Source organism: Haliotis rufescens, unplaced genomic scaffold, assembly GCF_023055435.1.
Source record: "Haliotis rufescens isolate VD_foot unplaced genomic scaffold, xgHalRufe1.0.p SCAF_1, whole genome shotgun sequence".
Lineage (NCBI taxonomy): Eukaryota > Metazoa > Mollusca > Gastropoda > Lepetellida > Haliotidae > Haliotis > Haliotis rufescens.
In genome coordinates this window covers 32,527,433-32,546,409 of record NW_025963779.1, presented here as the reverse complement: position 1 = coordinate 32,546,409, position 18,977 = coordinate 32,527,433, and positions in this window count along the sequence as shown.

Below are 18,977 nucleotides of genomic sequence, written 5' to 3'. Positions count from 1 at the left end.
CAGATTGTTCACCGCACTACGCCAACAGTCTGGTAATCAGGAAACAACTCTTCTCAGGGTGATGCCGGACAATACAACACTATTTGGAGTGTTTAACGGTGTCGGATGGGTGGGCTATCACACTATCGACCCTTTCCCTATTGCTGCGGAGGTGGTGTTCGACGTGAAAGTGATCGTTACAGAGACCCAATTCCAGGTAGGAACATTTTATTTTAAATATGTCTCGTTAATATGATACGTGGACGGGGCGTATAGAGTTGCGCCCCTTAGTCGTGTGGGGATTCGCTATCATTACCTTTTGGTTTCTCAGTACCATACCCGTGCTCGCAGGTTTCGATCTATGTCACTTCCAAAAACGCTGGATATAACATCTTCTGGGAGTAACCTTTCAAGGACATTGGTTTGTCATTTCAAATGTATTCGCAAAGTTCTGCCGCTTTATCAGCAGAGCGACCGCCTCCGTGGTCTTGTGGTTAAGCGTCCGCCCGGAGAGCGGAAGGTCCGGGGTTCGATCCCCGGCCGCGTCATACCAAAAGACGTTAAAAGATGGTTCTTGTTGTTACCATGTCTGGCGCTCGGTATTAAGGGCTAAAACAAGGACTGGTCGGCTCGGAGTCAGTATACTGTGGGGTATTCATGTTAAACTGCGGCATGGTATCTCAGTGGGCTAGCACTATAAATCGGCATCAGTCCGGACAAGTACAAGCAGCCGCACACACACACGTGCATGCACGTCGCTATATAAGTGCAATAATCTTGGACGCGGCGTTAAACCCAATTTCATCTCACCTCAACTTATCTGCAGAGCGGACAAAGAGATCAGACAAACACAATGTTGGTATCAGTATTGGATCAGCTGTAAATCCGGAGAGCAAGCAGTCAGGACGACTACAGGGAGGGGGGATACTTACATATTTTATATCTTATTTTGATTTTGAAACATAAATAAATATGCCTTTGATCTTTTGATCATGAGCCCATTTGGGGCTTCCGTGTAGAAGAGGTCGCCATGCTGGTCGTAAGACTCGACCAAATGGATCGGGTGGTCAGACTAGGTGACTTGGATGATAGCGTGTGCTCGTACCCGGACGGCGTGGATCGTTGGTCACTGTATCGATCACTGGATTGTCTGATGCATACGCGATTCTTCATAGGCCGCCGTTATTCATCTGGAATGTTCCTGAGTACGGCGTCAAACAAGAAACAAACAAATAATCTTTGATCATGAATAATAATGACAAAATCATAATGAGCTTTGAATGTCGAACCAACACGTCCATGTGTCTTGTAAGTTAGTTATAAGTGTTTTGTCTGAATTTTGCAGGTGAAACTGAATGGGAATGACTTCACAACAGTTGACGTCGGAAATCCACTGAACATATCAACGTTAATACAGATGTACTACTGGCGGTCTGTAGAGCGTGTCAAGCTCACATACCCCTGAGTTCTCTCACCAGGCAGTCAATGGGTTCGGTTTTCCACGGATTCATTTGAGTTATATCACTCAGAGAAGCCTTTTTATTTTTTATTCTCTATTTCATGATATCAAAAATACATTTATTGATATCAGAAAATAAAGTTTTGATACAGCATACACGGGTTGTACAGACACAAACATGGCCTGTACAGACACAAACACGGGTTGTACAGACACACGCAAGGGTTGTCTAGACAAACACAAGGGATGTACAGACACATACAAGGGTTGTACAGACACATAAAAGGGTTGTACAGACAAACACAAGGGCTGTACAGACACATACAAGGGTTGTACAGACACATAAAAGGGTTGTACAGACAAACACAAGGGCTGTACAGACACATACAAGGGTTGTACAGACACATACAAGGGTTGTGCAGACACATACAAGGGTTGTACAGACACATAAAAGGGTTGTACAGACAAACACAAGGGCTGTACAGACACATACAAGGGTTGTACAGACACATACAAGGGTTGTACAGACACATACAAGGGTTGTCCAGACACACACAAGGGTTGTACAGACACATACAAGGGTTGTACAGACACACACAAGGATGGTACAGACACATTTAAGGGTTGTCCAGACACATACAAGGGTTGTACAGATATGTTGTGGGAGATTGTCCAGACACACACAAGGGTTGTACAGATATGTTGTGGGCAGATTGTCCAGGCACATACAAGGGTTGTACAGACACATACAAGGGTTGTACAGACACATAAAAGGGTTGTACAGACACATACAAGGGTTGTACAGACACATACAAGGGTTGTACAGACACATACAAGGGTTGTACAGACACATACAAGGGTTGTCCAGACACACACAAGGGTTTTTACAGACACATACAATGGTTGTACAGACACACACAAGGATGGTACAGACACATTTAAGGGTTGTCCAGACACACACAAGGGTTGTACAGATATGTTGTGGGCAGATTGTCCAGGCACATACAAGGGTTGTACAGACACATACAAGGGTTGTACAGACACACACAAGGGTTGTACAGACACATACAAGGGTTGTACAGACACATACAAGGGTTGTAAAGACACATACAAGGGTTGTACAGACACATACAAGGATTGTCCAGGCACATACAAGGGTTGTACAGACACATACAAGGGTTGTACAGACACATACAAGGGTTGTACAGACACACACAAGGGTTGTACATACACACACAAGGGTTGTACAGACACATACAAGGGTTGTACAGACACACACAAGGGTTGTACAGACACATACAAGGGTTGTACAGACACACACAAGGGTTGTACAGACACATACAAGGGTTGTACAGATACATACAAGGTTTGTACAGACACATACAAGGGTTGTACAGACACATACAAGGGTTGTACAGACACATACAAGGGTTGTACAGACACATACACGCTTTGTACAGACACATACAAGGTTGTACAGACACACACAAGGGTTGTCCAGACACACACAAGGGTTGTCCAGTCACACACACGGGTTGTACAGATATGTTGTGGGCAGATTGTCCAGACACATACAAGGGTTGTACAGACACATACAAGGGTTGTACAGACACATTTAAGGGTTGTCCAGACACACACAAGGGTTGTACAGATATGTTGTGGGCAGATTGTCCAGGCACATACAAGGGTTGTACAGACACATACAAGGGTTGTACAGACACATAAAAGGGTTGTACAGACACATACAAGGGTTGTACAGACACATACAAGGGTTGTAAAGACACATACAAGGGTTGTACAGACACATACAAGGGTTGTACAGACACATACAAGGGTTGTACAGACACATACAAGGGTTGTACAGACACATACAAGGATTGTCCAGACACACACAAGGGTTGTACAGACACATACAAGGGTTGTACAGACACACACAAGGATGGTACAGACACATTTAAGGGTTGTCCAGACACACACAAGGGTTGTACAGATATGTTGTGGGCAGATTGTCCAGACACATATAAGGGCTGTACAGACACATACAAGGGTTGTCCAGACACATACAAGGGTTGTACAGACACATACAAGGGTTGTACAGATATGTTGTGGGCAGAAGTATGCGGTGATCGCCTGCTCCACAATGTAAATGTAGATTCCATCCTAGCTCAATCGATGGTATCAAATAAGAAATTGCTAAATTTAATACAATAATATGTTGATGTATATTTAGGATTCATTATGTTTATGCAATTAATGATTATCAACATAACCCAAGTATTTATTGTGTATAAGCGAACTTGATCTACAACAACAGCAGTCACTGATGAATATATTGCTATTGTACGTTTTATCCAATATGTAACTGTAGGCAATAGATTTACCAATTTATATTTAATAATATATGTTTAAGTTTATTTATTTCAATACCACAGGAAACCAAATGACGTAAAATAATGTTTTATTATATCAGATAATATCTGTATTATCAAATGGACGTGTGAACGTCTGTATTCAGCGCCATAATAGGAGTGAACGATGAATATTGTGTTTCGCTGACCTCAGCCACACTATAATTTTATCACGGTGGCCGGTGCAAGATCTAGAAAACTATGCCACTGTATTGTAGCTCACGTGGACATGAAGTCAAGCTAAAAATAACAACAATGAAAGCTGTAGGAATTGATAATCAATTTGTTTATTCATAAATATTGTGGAGACGATGTTAACAGAGGTATAGATTCATTCCGAGAGAATCAAATAGCATGGTCAATACAAGGTCAAAGTTTAAGGTAATGCGAACAACAGACCACGTGGTTAGTTCCGCTACAAAATAAACATATATCAAAAGTCATTACATTATATTTAAATTGTCGTTATTTTCCTTGTAATTCCTGCATTCTAATTAGCTGAATTGGTTATTGCATTCATTTCCCAATAGATGTAAAAAAATTAGCCACGCCCACCGAATCGACTACTTTCACCACTACGGAATCACGGGGAGACATATATTACAGTCGAGGGAATTCGCTTTCTGCTCAGATATATTATCAATGACAGAGACTTTTTAGCGAAAATCATGCATATTCATTGTCCAAACCACCCTTCGAGGCCGAGAGCCGAGAGCCGAGAACGAGAAACAGCAAACGTGCAGGCACGCTCGTCCATGAGCCAGTAGTTCTCGTGCGCCTCGGTTCCACGAATTTCATGTCTTCGGGTTTCACTTATAACTCAGATGTCTCCAACCGTATATTCCCGATCTCAGCGATCTAATGTTTGAATCTGGCGGTTACTGACCATGTCATTTGAAACAGCCGCCTTCTCTCTCGCATCATCTTCGCGAGGCAAGGGATACTGACTATAAAAGTCCAGTTTCCACCCTTGATGAACTAGGCTGGAATTTACATGCTCGGTCGTAGCGCCACCAGTTTCCACCCTTGCCGAACTAGGCTGGAATTTACATGCTTGGTCGTAGCGCCACCAGTGGCTATTACGAATTAGGTCCCTTCTATGTCCATCCTATTGACCAATCAGATTCCATCTCTCATATCACTTGCATTTGCTTCAAACAAAATGAGGGCGCCCAGTCAAGAGGATCTGATCGGTAATCAATATCTTTGTTGTAATAAAAAAGTGCATCAAATCCTTGAACACCTTGATTAAAAACATGAAAACATTTGCAAAATGTCTGTCGACGCCTAGTTGACAGTACACATGCTTTGCAAATAATGCAGTCGACCGAAATCTGTTGTTGACAATCCGGATGTCTAGTTCGGTACCCGATATTGATTGAACTATGCATTGACTCGTTAAAATGTAACTCCGGAATTCCAGCCTAGTTCGGCAAGGGTGGAAACTGGACTATTATCTAACAAATAAACGTCTCTTGGTCGTTGTTTGTAAACAGCTCCCACTCGTTGTTTATTTCCTATATGAGATATCAACATTACGTCCAGCCTCTTTAAGGATGTTAGTAAAAAGTACATACTTTAAAAATATTTACCCGTACTTAAATAATGACTCCCTGATTAGAATCCGAGCGCGGCAATGTCGAACAGGCCCATTTTATGAACGGGATGAGGGTTAACGACGAGTATCGAACAATGTTTTATTGTAAAATAAACCACGCCTCGTTGTTCATTGCTGCTTTCGAATTATCGCGTAGCTATCTTACATAGTCCGTGAACGCCCTTGCCTCGGGTAGATACCCGGACATATTTGTTCCGGTTCGTTACAGTCTGACTGTTGCAGTTCTTCTCGCCTCTTGCCTTGGTTGAGGGGTCAAATGAGCATTGTTTTATGCTATTCTCAATTGATTGGCTACTGACTTTGTGGGCGTGTCAAATTATGTTCATAAATTAAACAATCACCTGTTTTATGTCACGCCTTGAATGTTTATTAATGTCATATTTTTTGTCTGTTTTGATTTATATAATTGTTGCTGATTAATCTATGGAGATAAAACATGTTTTCGTTGTCGAATTTAATTATAAGAATTGGCTGTACATTGAGGTATGAAACCGATGTACGCAGATTCTTTCGATTCATACCTCAATCAACCGAAAAAAATACACAGTCGATCCTTAATTGAAAAGGAATGGCCGAATAATGGTCATATTTTGTTTGATGACCCATAGGGTTAGAAGTAACAGGGTTCATAAAAACTCAAATATTACTTCACGCGTGCCAGACGGAATTGTTGACGTAGACAGTGACCGTGATCATTTTTTCAAAAGTGGAGATCAAAAGGATTATGTAAAAATAGGTAATAAAGAACTGACAACACTTTCATGTGGGTCATACTGATTTTACAAAACTCGTGTACGAATTGAAAGTAAACGAAATAGCATCAAAATAACTTATTAAAAAAAGTTATACTACCAATGGATGTAACTGCATCGATCGAGGCGATGGTCAAAGTAATTATAAGGGAAGTTTTGAGGAAGAATATTTAGGGTTCCAAATATTTCAAACTCTAATATGACTCTTGTATGATGTAAGACAAATAAAGAATTTATATTTAAATATCTGGTCCTCAAATAATGGGGGTACGTAAGGCTTTCTTGGGACTTCACGGGTGGCCCAGTCGTCTAAGGCGCCGTAATTCGCTGTTCTGAGTTGCGTCCCTTGGGCACGCCAGAAACCTATGATTGTGGGTTCTAATCCCGGTTCGCCCCGATTATGTTTCTAGGTTTGTTAGCACCATACCCGCTTTCGTGGGTTTCACCGTAGTGGTAAACGTCTAAGACCTGCATCACTTCGGGCTGTCCTCCCACATTAAGCTGACACGCCGTGATATAACTGGAACACTGTTTAAAGCAGCGATAAACATAACTCACTCATTCACTTCTGGTGGCGGTAGCTTCTGTTTTGGCAAGTACATCCAAACACCTTTCTTGAATCTTCTTACTTTATCCCTATTTTGATATGTACATGTGACTTTTTATTCATCTTTGATTGGTGCACATCAGTGGCATAGTTTATAATAGTGTAGTTAATGTGATGTTGATCAATATTGCATGTATTTCATAGTCATAAAATCATGTACAAAATAAATAATTACCAAATAAACTGGGCGTATAAGAAAGTATAGGTCGAGTTCCATGATCGATAAAAGAATAACAAGAAGAGATTTTGTATAATATAGGGAGGGGTAACAAATGATTGATCAACCACAGTTTGAATGAAATTGTGCAATCACAGGTAATGTAAGCTCAAGGTAAACAATGCTGGGGTAAGAAATTTCATTTTCAAAAGTTGTCTGAAATGTCGCCACAAAAAGTGTCAGACACACTACAAGTTCATTGTCGACACAGTGGCCTTCAATAGCGTGTATGACCTCCAGCTGCCTCGATGCATGCTGTGATACGCCGCCTCATCGATGACGTCAGTCTTCTGATGACCTGGACTGGAATTCGTTGCCGCTCGTCTCTCAGGGCCTGCTGCAATTCTTGTCTGTTGACGGGAGGCTGATGGCGTGCTCTAATCTGTCTGTCAAGATGGTTCGACAAATGTTCAATAGGATTCATATCGGGTGAGTGGGCAGGCCAGGGCAAAACGTCAACGTTCTGCTTGTTTAGAAAGTTCCGAGTCAGTCTTGCAGTATGGGGCCTGGCATTGTCGTGTTGAAACAATGTCCCCTGCTGTTGGTTTTGTAAGAACGGAAGCACAACTGGCTGCAACACTTGGTCTCTGTACTGCACAGCGTTCAGGTTTCCCTGTATAATCACCAAATCATTCTTCTGATCTCCACAACTACCGCCCTACACCATGACACCTCCCCCGCCGAATGGATGGACCCCTCGATTACACGCCGGAGCCAAACGTCCCCCTCTACGTCGATAAACTCGTTCTCTGCCGTCATTTCGAAACAAGTTAAACCGACTTTCATCAGTAAACATCACCCGACGCCAATTTCTCACTTGCCAGCGTCGAACCTGCCTCGCCCATCGCAGTCTCAGGCGTCGATGTTGAGCAGTCAGTACCATTCCTCGGAAAGGACGATACGCTCGGATTCCAGCAGCACGAAGTCGTCGTAGTACTGTACGTTGGCTAATGGGATGTCCCAACGCTGTTGCTGCCGTCGCCGTTGCCGTTACGAATCTGTTTCGCAGGTGAATGAGCCGTATCTGATCGTCTTCCAGTGGTGTTGTCACTCGGGGTCGTCCGGTTCTAGGCCTGTCTGTGTCCTCCCTGTCTGCCTGTACCGTTGAATCAGCCTGGCTACTGTCAATGGTGTACATCCAAACCTTCTGGCAATTTAGACCTGTGTTGCCCCAATTTCGGCCATACCGATGGCTCTCTCTCTGTGCTCCTGTGACAGTCGTGGCATTTCTTTTGTGTGCTTTCATCACGTGTGGTTATACCCTGCAGGCGAACGCATTTATATAGCTAACATGCACGTGCAGTTTATGTCATAGGCAGGAAACCTGTTTCACCATTTTTTTTGTCACCGCACGAGCGCCGTCAAATGTGGCTCGTTCGGTTTAGGTGTTTTTGGTACCTGTTCCTGGGCAGTCATATTCCCGATACCCACTTTCCACTAGTTATCGGTGTTTTTAGGAAAACTACAAATTGCCAACCTATACTTTCTTTTGCCGCTTAGTATATGTTCGATTTGCTATTTTCTTCAAGACTTCAGTTGAAATCATAACATAATCTCTCACGAACGTCTTCTACAGGCCAGGTGTTGCTTCAGTATATAATGAAGCAGATCTAACTTTAACATGTTTGTTCCAGCCTGGCTATCATAGGTAAAACGAAAGGCTACATGGAATATCGTACACACAAACAACGACTTCATATTAAATACAAGTATTCGAACTCGATTATCTGAAATTTCACATCAACATCAACTCGAAAGACGAGTCAGAGCAATTCTCTTTACTTTTAGTTACCAGAAGCAGAATCTCTGCGCTTGTATACATCAGGCGTCTTTCAAAATTGCGATTCGCTGTGCAGAGTTGCGTCCCTTGGGCACGCCAGAAACCTATGACTTTGGGTTCGAATCCCGGTTCGCCCCGATTATGTTTCTAGGTTTGTCAGCACGATACCTGTGCTTGTTGGTTTCACCGAAGTGGTAAACGTCTGAGACCTGCATCACTTCGGGCTGTCCTCCCACATTAAGCTGACACGCCGTGGTATAACTGGAATACTGTTAAAAGCGGCGTTAAACCCAACTCACTCACTTTTTCAAAATTGGCTATCGTTTTTAGTTTTAACAAAATCAGTAGATGCGCCATTTGTTACTGGATTTTCTCGTGCATCACTTTGTTGTCCGGTTTGTTTACAGGCTGCCGTCGCTTGACAGGGGTACTGCTGTGTGGCACCAGGCAACAAACAGACGCTTTCTTTGTTATGCTAATTGTGTGGGTGGCTGGTGCTACTTGCGTCATCACTGATTTTCAGTGATCCATACCTATAATTTTCACCGTTATTTGTCTTTGGCGCCCAATGAATCTGTGTCGGTGTATGAATCATCGAGGCTATTTACTCTCTGGCGTTGACATTAATTCTAAACGCATGTTCGAATTTTCAATCGCGATTACCTTCGTGACAAAAACTTTTCGCAGTGGTAATGTACTACCATACATGATTTGAACGGTGTTCCAGGGATATACGAAACACGTATAGAGTACATTTACATGTATATGTGCAATTGTGTCAACCACCTCTCTGCAGGGGCCACCTTCTAAAGTTGCAATCATAATAAATAAAGGTATTTCCATAAATCTATCTGATTTCATTTCAAATGTTCAAGTTAAAAGGTCAATATGGGATTGAAAGCAATTTCAAACCCCTGCATAAACTTGTAAATAGTTTCACCATACAGTGAATCCAAATTGAGTCGTTAAATTGCCATAATAGCAAACGTTATACATAAATGTAGATAATTAAAATCCACGATTTCAATAAATAATTCATGACAAAGCTGTTCGAAAGTAGTGCACATGTTGTTTTTTTCTATTTGGATTAACTCGTTAGCATTGGCATCAAAGGACATGAAAATATATATCAAACCTACTTTCTGTATTGATGAGGAGTTTCTTAGCATGTGTCAAACATTCCCGCATTAAAGAAACATTGAATCATGCCCTGAATTCATTGCTGTATAAGAGCAGTATAAAAGGATAATTAAAAAGAATAAAATACTTTGTAAACTTGTTCCATGTGTTTTTTGTTTTTAAAATGTAAAAGGAGTCAGTCAAATTGCACGTTCAGGAGGTTTATTTCTGGTAATTATGTCTTGGTGAGATAAATGAAATTCAGAAAGAAGCCATTGTGGCGACAATCGAGGCATCACAATAAGGCATATCTGGAATACGAACCCAGAGGTTCCTGGTATCTGTGACCAGGTGCGGCGCCATTCACAACGTGACCACGCATACATGAGGGATAGCGTAGGAACGGACAGAGACTTTAGATAGGCGCCCAGTGTAAAACAATGTATTTGGGTCTATGACCTTTCATACAATAAACATTTGGATTGTATTGATGATTGGTTGGTTTGTTGTTTAACTCAGCAATATTCCAGCTTTATGACGTCGGTCTGTAAATAAACGAGTCTGGATCAGACAATCCAGTGATTGACATCATGAGCATCGATCCACGCAATTGGGATCGATGACATGCATCAACCAAGTCAGCGAGCCTGATCACTCGATCCCGTTAGTCGCCTGTTACGACAAGCATAGACACCTTTTACGGCAAGCATGGGTTGCTGAAGACCTATTCTACCCCGGATCTTCGCGGGTCGATCGAATTGATGAAAATAGACCGATGGGAACTGCTTCATGTATAAGATAAAAAACCCAAGTTGTGTGGCGATCAGAAGACCAATAATACTTATGTCTTATTTGTTGTTTAACGCCGCACCCAGGAAAATTCCAGCTTTATGACGGCGGTCTGTAAATAAATTGTCTGGACCAGACAATCCAGTGATTGATATCATGAGCACACGTGTGGCTATGTTGTCATGACATGATTTAACCAAGTCAGCGAGCTTGACCACCCGATCCCGTTAGTCGCCTCTTACGAGAAGTATGGGTTCCTGAAGATCAATTCCCACCCGGATCTTCACACAGAACAATAATAAAGTCAAGGCAAGTCAAGGCAAGTCCTGAATCCGTATGAAGGACACTGGCCAATGCACACATATAATGATTATATGTACATATGGTACCTGAAAAAAAGTGTCATAAATTAAGGTTTTTGTGTTAAGGACATATAATACATTTATTCATTTTAAAGCAGGTGAGAAAATAATTCATATATCTGCACGACTCGACAGTTAATATTTTATCACCATTATGTATAGAATACTACAAGGGACATTGTCGCGTTGTCGCAATGTCGCGCTTTGGTTAATTTTGACACTTTTGCTTGTTTTTGAAGGGCGACAATGCGACAACGCGACAATGTCCCTTGTAGTATTCCATAGATTTCGGTCCCTGGGCGCATTCACCTATGATTAAAGATCACGTTCTGTTAAATTTTGAAAGTAAGAAAGCAGAAATTAATAATAGCGCGACAAATGCGACACAGCGACATTTTGATGAAATGTCGCGTTGTCGCGCTTTAGAAATATAAATATATATTGAAAGTATGCATAGATGTATAATAGCGCGACAATGCGACAACGCGACATTTTTATGAAATGTCGCGAAGTCGCCCTTTGTTAAAAATATTAAAATATGCAGTAATCTTTACAAGCGCGACAATGCGACAACGCGAAATTTTGATGAAATGTGGCGATGTCGCCCTTTGTTAAAATATTATAATATGCAGTAATTATTTCAAGCGCGACAATGCGAGAACGCGATATTTTGATGAAATGTCGCATTGTCGCGTTGTCGCGCTTTGTTAAAATATTAGAATATGCAGTAATCACTACAAGCGCGACAATGCGACAACGCGACATTTTGACATTCGAGGTTATACGGCAGGTGAAAAGCAAGACACATAATCAGGGCGCCTGGGGAATTCGATCTCACGTCACAGGCCCCTGCATAACACATATATACCACCAGGACTTACAACGAACTTGTACACTAGTTACATACTACTGTACACGTGAACCAAGCCAAGATAATAGTGACTAGAAATATTGACACATGTGACGTCAACAGTGTCTGCAAAACAGGTGGTAGGACTATAAATCAGAAGATCGCAGGTCGTATCCCCCCGGGCTTTTGAAAGTGCTTGTTCATTAATGTGTTGGACTTTTTTTCTTACATACAACGGGATGTTAATCACAAGTATGGTTTGGTGGCAAGAAACTATCAAAATTGTGAATTATATTCATCTTCAAAACTGCATGTTTTACAGGCAGGAAATGATTGCACTTTTCGTGAACACCCGGTGCACGTGATCACTGATTTTCAGTGATCCATTCCCATAAGTTTCACAGCTTTTTTGCCTTTAAAAATGGAATATGTTTCGTCGAATAATCGAGACTGGTTACTCTCTGGCGTTGACATTTTATATTTACATTATCTATGTATAACCTATATACTCTCCAAAACAGGTAGGGGATCATGAAGATGGTATGATAGGTCGTTAGAGGGAAGATGAGCTTTGGAAAATGATTGCAAGGGATAGAACACAGGAACACAGCAAATATCAAAATGACCCGGTACACATACAGATATAGAACTTTAAAACCCTAAGGTCAATTAATTCTAGTCTATTTCAGGATTTGAAACCATTTCAAATACAACCAATCAAATGACACTTGACCTAATTACTACGTATCCTTATGCAAATACTACGAAATACATTTTAAAAATAACTAAGGCCAAATTTGGTCCAATTCAATTTGTATTCATAGGATTAAGAGCCAGTTCACATTCAGTCAATCAAGTTAAATCATACATTCGATACAATGCGACATGCGACAATTCATCAAAATGTCGCGTTGTCGCATTGCGTTGTCGCGCTTTCAGTAGTTATTTATTTATTTTGAAAATTTTAACAAAACATGATCCATGGTAATAGATGAATGCGCCCAGTGAACGAACTCAGTCACAACAATTACAAATGTGCATACATACGTCCGTGAATGAACTAAGTCTGTGAAGTAAAGGGTCGTCGGTAAACTGAATTTTGAAGTATTAACTCCGATTAAGTATATATGTATCAAATATTGGTTGGTTTGTTGTTTAACGCCGCACTCAGCAATATTCCAGCTATATAACGGCGGTCTGTAAATAATCTCGTCTAGACCAGACAATCCAGTGATTAATACCATGAGCATCGATCCACGCAATTGGGATCGATGACATGCATCAACCAAGTCAGCGAGCCTGACTACCCGATCCCGTTAGTCGCCTTTTACGAAAGCATGGGTTGCTGAAGACCTATTCTACCCCGGACCTTCACGGGTCGTTTCAAATATAGACATCACAAATACATTGTTGTGATATTCGTGAGTGAGTATTGTTTAACGCCTTTCTGAACACTCTGAGAGAGAGAGATTATTTATAATAATAATAGTAATCCCTTTTTCATGGTTTTCAATGATGAATATCTTCAGGCTCAAATCACATTATTACCCCGGTCATTCTCATCTCCACGGGGAGTATACATACGACCTAAGCTGCCTGTGATGTGCAAGCAGGTTAACAGCCACGTTGTCATATTATCTTACCGGGTACCCATTCACTGCTGGTTGTACAGAGGCATATTTCGAACAAAGTCACTTGCCGAATGAGATACCACATGCGTTACGTGTGCTTCAGTGTGGGGCAGGACCGAGGCCCTTGAAACTCTCAGGAGTCAAGCAGCCGAACGAGGTCACCCATCCAAGGACTCCCGGTGACTTACGTGACCTGTGGTTTAACGACGCTTTGAACAAGAATACTGTTATTTCACAGCGTGTCAGCTTGTTGTGGGAGGAAATCCCTAAGTGATGTATGTGTATGTTTATGAAAACCGACACAGACAATAACGATATATGAACTAATTTCAAAAGCAACGATGAACGATTTGTTTTCATTTTGAGAATGCGTTGTTGCGCATTTTAACGCCATTTTTACACATTTTTGATGGAGCGACAATACGACAACGCGATATTTTTCAAGGTCAAGATATGTCGCGTTGTCGCATTGTCGCACTTTGGTTAATGTTGACACTTTTTGCTTGTTTTGGGAAGGTGGACGATGCGACAACGCGACAATGTCCCTTAAAGTATTCAGTAATTATGAAACCATTTTACATTTCTTGATAAACGCCCACCTTTTCAGTATACCATGGTATTTGTCTATTATATTTACTGTTAAACTCCACATATCTGCATGATTCTGAAATGTTTATTTCCTTTTATGAACTTGATACTGCGTCAGATACAAGTATAGTATCGTAAGAGACGGTTTAAAATACAACTAAAAAAGGGACACTGGTGTCTTTATGCAGACTAGGCAAATACCATTGAACCCAATCTAATAATGCATATATTGAAAATATTTCTTATATGAGAAAAGTGAACGTCAGTTTTACATTTATTGCGAATTTGAAAAGTAGTTTTATACATTCTGTCACAATCATCTTTTTTAATAATACGTCACATTTCGGAAATGCAGCCGGTGTGAGACTGAATCTCGTGATGTGTTGATGCAGCGCTTGCTGCCCTAACAACCATAAGTACCCGTTTGCATGTCACCCAAAAGATGCACAGAGACTTCTAATTAGTGCTTCCTTTTAATGTTTTACTTGTTGGCAGACTGGGAAACGTGGCTCTGTAACGTCTTGCCACAGGGGTTCGTTCCATTACTGTTTAACGCGAATTATTCCCAAGGGTGTAAAGTTGGTCGATAACGTCACGGAGAAAAACTGCCATTTTCCCAAGTGTCTTGACATGTTATAACACAGGAACTACAGGCCATGAACGACTAACTCGTGAGACTATTAGTTGGTATTTTAACCGACAAGGGAGTCACCACGAAGGAGTGTCTTAACATCAGGGCCCACTTGCACAAAGCGATCTTAGCGCTAAGATGATCGTAACTCCCATACTTTAGCATAGGCTTACAATAGTCTTAGCGCTAAGATCGTTTTGTGCAAGTGGGCCCAGGTCTCTGACAGGTGACTCGTGTACCCGACCACTGGAGATGACATTTTCACTTTTCCAACACGCTTGTTGCAGACATGGAATGGGAAGGTGTCAGTGTTCTGATGCAGTTGGCTTGGCATGCCTAAACACAGTAAAACAAGGTTATAGGTAATCAAACCTGTCAGTAGGATGGTATGTATGTTTATTTGTTATTTAACGCCGCACTCAGCAATATTCCAGCTATATGACGGCGGTCTGTAAATAATCGAGTCTGGACCAGACAATCCAGTGATTGATATCACGAGCATTGATCCACGCAATTGGGATACGATGACATACATGAACCAAGTCAGCAAGCCTGACCACCCGATCCCGTTAGTCGTCTCTTACGACAAGCATAGTCGCCTTTTACGGTAAGCATGGGTTGCTGAAGACCTGTTCTACCCCGGTTCTACACATGTCGCTAGCACTATAAATCGGCATCAGTCCCCTCTCCGGGCGGACGCTCTTTCACTAGACCACGGAGGCGGTCCTCAATCCATTGATATATATTAGGTAATACAGTGGAGAAAGCCGTTGTTATGTTTGGTAAAGAGGGTATTTACATACGGCACACACAAGTCACATACAAAATTCATTGATTGTTTTACATGTACATAATATACTTAATATGATATAAACAGAGAAATTCGTTGCTTTCAACATCTTAGTGGGGCGGTCGGGTAGTCTAGTGGTTAAAGCGATCGCTCGTCTCGCCGAAGACCCGACTTCAATTCCCGACATGGGTACAATGTGTGAAGCCCATTTCTGGTGTGCCCCACTGTGATATTGCTGGAATATTGCTAAAAGCGGCGTAAAACCCAACTCACTCACTCACTCAACATCTTAGTCATCAACACACAATATAAACATGTATATAATCCCAGATACATGTATAGTCCTATTAATTGTGTAATAGAATCTGCATAGAGGACTGCAGGCCAGTTTTAAACAGTCTCTTCTGTCGTTCCAGTTCATGGTCTTGTTGCGGGTACTTCATCTTTCTTGGTGGTTGTTTGTCTCAAGCCAGCAGTTGGATCGTTGTTGCCTGGATGTGTATCTGCTCTCTCGTCACCATGTCTATAAACATATACAAACGTAGGATGTGACGTCGATCTTGTTCATCCTAGCATGCCACCCTTCCACAGGGTTTGTAGTTCTTGAACCATCTGTGTCGGAGTGTTTCCTGGTGGCTCTGCCAGTCTCCACCCACTGCTCAGTGACAGTCAGCGAATCTCAGCAATGCAGGATCCTGAAGACCAGCGTTATCAATGGTATTCAACCACACGTCTTCTATGGCACATAGTCAGACAGACAGACAGTTTATTCAGTATTTTAGGCATCAAGGCCCATAGGATATGTCACATAGTCTCACAAGTGGTAACACGAAGTACGACGAATAAGAAGGTGAACTGCTGGCTCATAGGCAAATCTCATCTGGAGTCCACATCGCTGTACACTACGCCAAAGTCCTGGCGGTAGTGGACGAGGCATCCTTCAAGTTCACATTGAAATACATCCGCTGTGCAGCTACCTCAAAGTCAGTCACAATTTTGTTGGTCGCAAGCTGATGTTGTTTTCTGTTGCTGTCTGCTTCGGGATGTTGAATAAGGTGAGATAGGTGTCTTGCTTATCGCTGGTATGCGAGCATGACAAATGGGAACATCTTGTTCTCGATGAAGGTGTGAACAGTGCAGAGGTGGTCGAAGAGGCTTTGACAGATGTTGACGGTACCGTCGCAGACTTTGCGGTCACGGGATGCAAGATGTCTGGGATTGTCGATGGTGGCAAATATACTCATTTGGCTGTCTACGTGGAGAATGAAGTTGGCACCTGCAGACGGTTGGGTGTAGGACTCGGGAAGGGTGATGTCAGATCGTTGACGTTTCATAGGTGAAAGCGGGACCTATACAGACTGGTCTGGATGCTGTAGAATGTGGCAGCTATCACTTCACTGCCAACTATCTCTACAATGAGTAAAGAGTAAGGATTACATACACAAGTCTCGCTTCACACAAAACATTATTAAGAAAACATCCAACTAACGCCAGTGTACAGTTAGTAAAGGGTAGGGACTGGATACACACCCTTGCTACACACTACTTCCCATAAAACATTAAGAAAACTCGCGCGGGGCGGTCGGGTAGCCTAGTGGTTAAAGCGTTTGCTCGTCACGCCGAAGACCCGGGTTCGATTCCCGACATGGGTACAATGTGTGAAGCATATTTCTGGTGTCCCCCGCCGTGATATTGCTGGAAGATTGCTAAAAGCAGCGTAAAACCATACTCACTCACACCAACTAACGCCACTGTACAGTTAGTATGGAGTAAGGATTGCATACGCGCGTCTTGCAACACTATGCATCGTCTCCTTTGGTAGAGCGTCCGCACGGAGAGCGAAAGACCCGGGATTCGATCGTCTGGCCGCGTCATACCAAAAGCCGTTAAGATATGGTACTTGTTGTTACCCTGCCTGGCGCTCGGCATAAAGGGGCTAAAACAAGGACTGTTCGACTGTTCTGTGTCTGAGTGGGGTCTTCACGATAAACCGCGTCATGCTATATCATCATACATGTACAAGCAAGCTAAGCGAGATACCCGACGTCGTCACAGACAGTCAAAGCGGTCTCATTCAAACAAATTGTGTTGGACTTAGAAAGAACTTGTGAAACTATTGTGAATACGTTTTATAAGTCTGTGAGAAAAATCACGTAAGGAGAAGATCGGAGTTGATCGCCTGGCCCCGACGATATCAATAATAAACAAGTGATGCTTGGCGCTGAGCTTCTGGTAGAAGGTTAGCACTATTACTTAATGCTATTCTTAGACTTCAGTACACACCTGCAGCCTGTAGACAAGGGGTAATTATAACTTTTTAAGGGTCAAAACGATAAATCAAGCCCTGTCAATTTAAGAGGTGTTAAGCTAATATCTTGTGTTTGTAAACTTTGTGAGAAAAGTCTGGAAAGTTTACAAACGTTGATATCCCGAAATGTTTGTAATTTTCACGACATGTTGCAATTTGGGTCCAGGAAGGAGCACGTGACTGTCATATCTGCATTTACCCTCAGTGAATGCGTTCAGAGTTATTTTTACCAGGCATTATCTCGGCCTAAACGGGATACTAAACTAAGCGGCAAAAGAAAGTATAGGTTGGCAATTTGTAATTTTCCTAAAAACACCGATAACTAGTGGAAAGTGGGTTTTGGGAATATGACTTCCCAGGAACAGGTACCAAAAAACACCTGACCCGAACGCGCCACCTTTGACGGCGCTCCTGCGGTGACAAAGGAATGGTGAAACAGGTTTCCCGTCTATGGCATAAACTGCACACAAAAGAAATGCCACGACTGTCACAGGAGCAGAGAGAGTGAGCCATCGGTATGGCCGAAATGGGGGCAACACAGGTCCTAATTGCCAGAAGGTTTGGTTGTACACAATTGACAGTAGCCAGGCTGATTCAACGGTACAGGCAGAGAGGAAGGGCACAGGACAGGCCTAGAACCGGACGACCCCGAGTGACAACACCACTGGAAGACGGTCAGATACGGCTCATTCACCTGCGAAACAGATTCGTAGCGGCGACGGCGACGGCAGCAACAGCTTTGGGACATCCCATAAGCCAACGTACAGTACTACGACGACTTCTTGCTGCTGGAATCCGAGCGTATCGTCCTTTCCGAGGAATGGTACTGACTGCTCAACATCGACGCCTGAGACTGCGATGGGCGAGGCAGGTTCGACGCTGGCAAGTGAGAAATTGGCGTCGGGTGATGTTTACTGATGAAAGTCGGTTTAACTTGTTTCGAAATGACATCAGAGAACGAGTATATCGACGCAGAGGGGAACGTTTGGCTCCGGCGTGTATTCGAGAGGTCCATCCACTCAGCGGGGGAGGTGTCATGGTGTGGGGCGGTATTTGTGGAGATCAGAAGACTGATTTGGTGATTATACA